The sequence below is a fragment of the Bidens hawaiensis genome, unplaced genomic scaffold (genome assembly GCF_021521415.1).
Source record: "Bidens hawaiensis isolate Kalapana, Puna unplaced genomic scaffold, B.hawaiensis_p1.1 tig00024980_1, whole genome shotgun sequence".
NCBI lineage: Eukaryota > Viridiplantae > Streptophyta > Magnoliopsida > Asterales > Asteraceae > Bidens > Bidens hawaiensis.
Genome location: NW_027493962.1, coordinates 250530 through 256617, shown reverse-complemented (window position 1 = coordinate 256617; position 6088 = coordinate 250530). Strand labels below are relative to the sequence as shown.

The window sequence follows — 6088 nt, the reverse complement described above, 5'->3', positions numbered from 1 at the left end:
TTTGGATGATCTAAATCTGAATTTTGTAAACTTACAAAAGTAATGTAATTTTTTAAAATATGTTTTTCAGTTTGGTAACATTTTGCCAAGTTTTGGTTAATTAATTGAATGATGGTTAAAACACTTGGCACTTATAGCTACATAAAAGCCAGGCCCCTGTCTAGCTGTTAGGGCCCCCCATGTTTCACTGATTTGGTTACACAAGAAAACTGTTTTTTTCCTAAAACTATTAATGTTCTTTATATTGGTTAAGAAAAATGCACGCAAGGCTATGTCCTACATGACTAAGACGAACGGTTATATCAAGCCATTGGTGTGCATGTTCCGATTTTGAAACAACAAACCAAACCAGCTGGGCTGGAGGGTTGGCCGGACCATCGTTTATAGTAGTTTGATGGTTTAACAATTGCGATTTGAACTGAATTTCTTTTTCTCAAAGTCATTAGTTTGTACAAAAACTTTGAAAGTGTTGGAAGATTCATATACTACATATACATAAATACATCTCTCCAAAATCAGAAAAATATCAATAATAAAGGTTTTACTGGCGGTTCGGTTTACTTGGTCGGTTCAAGTTTTAAACTTGACTGAACTGTTACACTTAAACTCCGAACCTTTAAAAGTGAACCATTAGATCTCGAACCAACCGATATGTTTCGATTTAAACAGTTCAGTCAGTTTCAACAGTAGTTTGTGTACTTTCTGAACACTCGTATCAAGAGTTAAAGAGCTGCTCCCGAGAGAAGAAAACGTGTTTGATATTAGGCCACTTGTAGCAAACCATTTTTCTTTATTCTTAATATTTTTTATAAATTGGTTTAATAATTATTTTGCAAACTTTATTTACGTGATGTTTTAAACCATCCAAGTGTTAGTTGTAGATGTTAACGTTTAACTAAATGTTTATATGAAATAAGTAACGTTATATGTTTGAATTATATACGAAAGAAACTCCATTCTTAAGCATACAGTTTTGATTCTTTAGGTTTATCAAATCGACCATAAATAGATAATGAGTTTGACATGTAACAAACTCATTTCATTGAATTAACACATTTATTTAATACAATAAATATTTAAATAATGAACAAATTCTCGAATGCACCACTAAAATCACTAAAAACCTTTTGCATCTCAAAAATCACTCAATTTTTATTACGTGTTTCAGCTTTGTACGATATTTTTATCAATGATCAAAATTTTAAAAAATTAAGCGAAATATATTACAATTTAGTGATTTAATTTGAACTAAATTCAATACCTATAAACTTCATCATTATATGTATTTTCTATAGCTTATAAAGCTTTTTATATAACTGAAACTCGTTTTAAAAGTTGAGAGACTTTAAAAATACAAAACACTTTGGGTCGTTTTAGTGAAAAGAAGTTAAATAATAACTAGGGTATTAGTGATTTGTAAAACCTCTACGCGTTATTTATGAAAAAGTTATTAATAGTCTTGTGTGGCAGTGACATGACGAGACGTTATTCACTTTTTAGTTAAACACTACACATAGTTTTGTATTAGTATAAATATATAAAATAATCCCTTTGGTTTTGTTTGTATCTTAATACACCCATACTTTATAAATGGGATATTGGTTTTTAATACTCTCAACTTTCACCCGTTGGTTAATATCACTCCCAACTTTCGATTTGTTGTCCATCACTCCCAACTTTCACTCTATTTGTTTACGGCACTCCCAAACTTAACGGACCCTAACTCCGTTAGTTTTTTTGCTGACGTGGCATTATTCTTGCTGACATGTCATTGTTATTGCTGACGTGGCTCTTTCTAATAATAATAATAATAATAATAATAATTATTATTATTATTATTATAATCTGTCTTCTTCATCGTCTCTATCACCCCATGTCCCCAACCACCCCCACCCCCTTAATACACACCGCCACCGCCACCGCCACCACCGTACAACTCCTCGCAGACACCGGCACCACCATACAATCATCATCCGATACCTCATCTCCTGACGGATCCAACAATCCCAGATCCACCAGTTCTAGTAACAACTTGATGCATCAAATACGATAACAAAACAAAACCTAAACCATCCGCTTCAAAATACGAACATCATCATCGCCAATCGGCTCTTCGTTTCGTCAAGCTCAAGTCAAGCATATGTCAAATATCACTTTAATTTCACCAAATGAAGCTCAGAATGTTAATATCTCAGGTTCGGTTACCGGAAACCATGGCGGTGGATTAGGAACAAGTTCGGTAGCTTTAGGATCGGTTAATTCGAGTCGGAAAGGCACCACGGAGGCTCCGGCTACGGTTTTCCCAAGTCGAGACGACCTTTAAGTTTTCAAGTCTTGTCTTCTTGAACATCGATTGAGCACCGATTGAACAATAACAAATATGACGAATTGTGCGGTCGTGCCGGTGTATATGAGGAGTTGATCGATGGTGGTAGTCTGTGTGTATTCAGGGTGGTATCTTGTTGGTGTGTTGGTGGAGGCTGTTTGTATTGAGGGAGGTGGTTGGGTAGGGAAGATGATGAAGAAGAGGGGGTGAGATATTGTTATTATGAGTCATAATTTTATTAGAAAGAGCCACGTAGGCAAGATCAGTGACATGTCAACAAAAATAATGCCGCATCAGCAAAAAAACTAACGGAGTTAGGGCCCGTTAAGTTCGGGAGTGCCAGAAACAAATAAAGTGTAAGTTGAGAGTGGTGGGTAACAAATCGAAAGTTGAGAGTGATATTAACCAACTGATGAAGGTTAAGAGTATTACAAACCAATATTCCTTTATAAATTTACTTAACTATTATTATTATTATTATTTACAAATTATTTATTTTATAAATTCAGTTAATAATAGAAAACAAAGGGTGACGTTATAATATTGTAATATTGGTGAGAGAGAAAAACAAGTGAGAGACGCCACGCCACGCCACGCCACGCCCTCCACTCACCCTCACCTGGCCTAACCCACGCACCCAACCCAACCTAACCTAACCTAACCTAACCTAACCCAACCCATCCTCTTTCTTACGCACCCACCAGCCCTAGATCTAACCATAACCATAACCACTCAATTTGATCAATGGCTTCCCAACAAGACAACGATCACCTCACCACTCTTTATCCCGAAGAAGAAGAAGAAGAAGATGAAGACGACGACACCGAAGACGACGATCAAACCCTACCTAACCACCCCGTCGACGACTACGACACCTCCTCCGGCGCCGGCGAAGTCACCATCGCCGTCGCCGAAGTTACCTCCACCACCACCAACCACTAATATTATTATTCCCGATCAGAAGAAAATCATACCGTTAGACGACTCTCGACGGTTATTCCAACGGCTATGGACAGACGAAGACGAGATTGAGCTGTTGCAAGGGTTTCTGGACTACAACAACCAGCGGTTGGCTATTAATCCGTTTCATCATCACCATCACCATGATACGACGGCGTTTTATGACCAGATCAAGGATAAGTTGCAGCTCGAGTTTAATAGGAACCAGCTTGTTGAGAAGCTGAGACGGTTGAAAAAGAAGTACCGTAATGTTTTAAGTAAGATTAGTTCCGGTAAGGAGTATGTGTTCAAAACTGCTCATGATCAGATAACCTTTGATTTATCCTCTAAGATTTGGACTAACGAAGCCGCTGCGGTTTCGGTTTCCACTCTGGCTGCAGTGGATCGATTCGACGATGAAGATGTTAATAACCCCAACCATAACCCGAACCCAAACCTTAATGTTGGTTTCAGTTTGAATGACCAAAATGGTCACGGTGTCGGTTATGTTAATAATTCGGATAAGAAAGTGTCTGGATCGCGTAAGCGATCAAGGTCGGGTGGAGTCAAAATTGAGGAAAAAGTCAACCCGCACCACTTTTCTCCGCCTGCTGCATCGGTAATGCCGAATAAGGTCCCTGCCCCGGGCCCGGTCCCTAATTTGGTTGAAGAAACTGTGAAGAGTTGTTTATTGCCATTATTCAAGGAGTTGCTTGAAGGTTCGGTTAACGGGGCAGGCTGTGGTTTTAGGGGATTCGGGTTAGGAGGGATGGGTTTGGACCCGTTTACTAGTTTCGGTGGGTTGATGAATTTGCCATTTGGGGATGTGACTGATGAAGAGTGGAGGAAACAACGAATATTGGAATTGGAGGTTTTTTCGAAGAGATTGGAGTTGGTGCAGGAACAAATAAAGTTGCAGTTGGAGGAGTTGAAGTTGACGAGGAGGTAATTAATTTGGTGTATGTAATCGGTGAGTAAATTCTTGAAGTTCTGCGAGTTCTTGTTTATTGATATTTAAGGTCATAAGTTAACGGTCGGGTGATCATTAGTGCATACTGCAGTAGGGGATTTAGTCTGTTTAGGAATTTACTGTCTTTTACATTTGAGGCTTGTTGTTTGAATAATTATGACTATGCTTTTACCGTTTCGTGGCTAACTTTATAATCAGCTTTGTGCATATACTAGTCATTTGACATATAAATGGATGCCTGGGTAGGATTATTATGAATAAAGTTTAGGAAGATAATATCATAATATCATCAGGATTTCATCCTTCTTGAAGATACTGGATATGAGTTGACTTGTTATGTGGTTCATATTGTTTGTATATTTATTTTTTCTGGTTTTTCATTCTATGTCCCATTATCACCACCAACTAACTGGGTCTTGGACTTAAAACTGCATCAGACATGTCTGTGTTGTATTTGGTCTTATTTGCATTTGTTAAATGATGGTTCATATTATTTGTGTTATCTTTTTTGGTTTTTTTTTTCTATGTCCCATTAGTCCACTTACAAAATGCATCTGACATGCCTGTGTTGTATTTGATCTTATTTGCACTTTTTCAATGACGATGTTATTTAGGGGCGGTAATTGGTGACACGACACAAAGAAAAACAGGTTTTTAGTGACCCGTTTAACAAACAGGTTAAATGGGTTAACCTGTTTAAGTATTTACTTCTACAATTATATTTTCAATTCTGTTTTTCATGTTTTCCATTTTTCTGAAAGATTCATGTTCAAGATTTTTTAATAATTTTCAAAAGAAAATATTCATAATACTCATTTACTCATCTAACTCTAAATTATGTCAGTTTTTTTTTCCTGTAAATGGGTTAAACGTGTTGTGTTCAGGTCAACCCGAATTTATGTGTGTGGGTTAGGGTTGAAATCTTTGACACGAATGATAAATATGGATCGGGTTGGGTTCAGGCACAGTTCAACCCGCCAACCGTTAACGCACCAACCCATCACGGTTGACACCCCTAGTTTTGTTGCTATTTTGCTTGTATAAACTTTGAAAATGATATATTCTTCAACAATTATGCTTATAAATCCTCCTCCCGTAAGATTATTATAACAATGGTTGTCGATGACCCGTAAGATTATTATAACAATGGTTGTCTTGTCATGAGACGCTTGAACAATCTTACTTCTCCAATATTAAACAAACCACATCTTCAAACCTTGTGCGCATCTGTTTATTGTTGCTTGGAGAATTTGTCACCCTTAAAATTATTCACTCTCGCTAGAGCCATGAAAATAAACATCAATAAATCTAGCAGAAGGTCAATATCGCTAAAGGCTTGGCCTCGGTGAAATATTAGACAATTTCAATATCAAGAGCCCAGACTCCTGATCACACCTAACCTTGTACCTTCCATTGATGATAACTCAATAAGCAATCTTTAAAGAGCATACAAGATGGCAATTGATGAGGCTTGTTAATCTCCGTTTTATATCCATTTGTTAAACCATGTCTCATACCCTCCTGATACCCGTAAGGTATCCTATTACTAATTACCCGTTAGCTATTTGGTATATTCTTTCGCGGTAAAGGTTAGACTACAAAGGGGGACAAATATGAGAAGTGTGTGAAAGATTTGTGGCCATAAGAGAAAAATATATAAAAAAAGGAAAAAAAAACATAACTCAAAATATAAAAATAAAAAATAAAAAATAAAAAAAGAGTAAAATAAACTAAACAGTTCCATCAAACCGAATCAAGTGTTCAACCAGTTGTCCTTCCCAACTCCAATCTGTTGAACAAAAGAAACCGAAAACTAGAAAAGATATGAACAAGTCGACTTCATCGACCAATGA

The 6088-nt window shown here is 36.9% G+C and overlaps 1 pseudogene; it reads left to right on the top strand.

Annotated features, from left to right (window-relative positions):
* Positions 1-3070: 3070 nt before the first annotated feature.
* LOC143570404 (putative transcription factor At5g28040) lies at positions 3071-4421 on the top strand (annotated as a pseudogene).
* The last annotated feature ends 1667 nt before the right edge of the window (positions 4422-6088 follow it).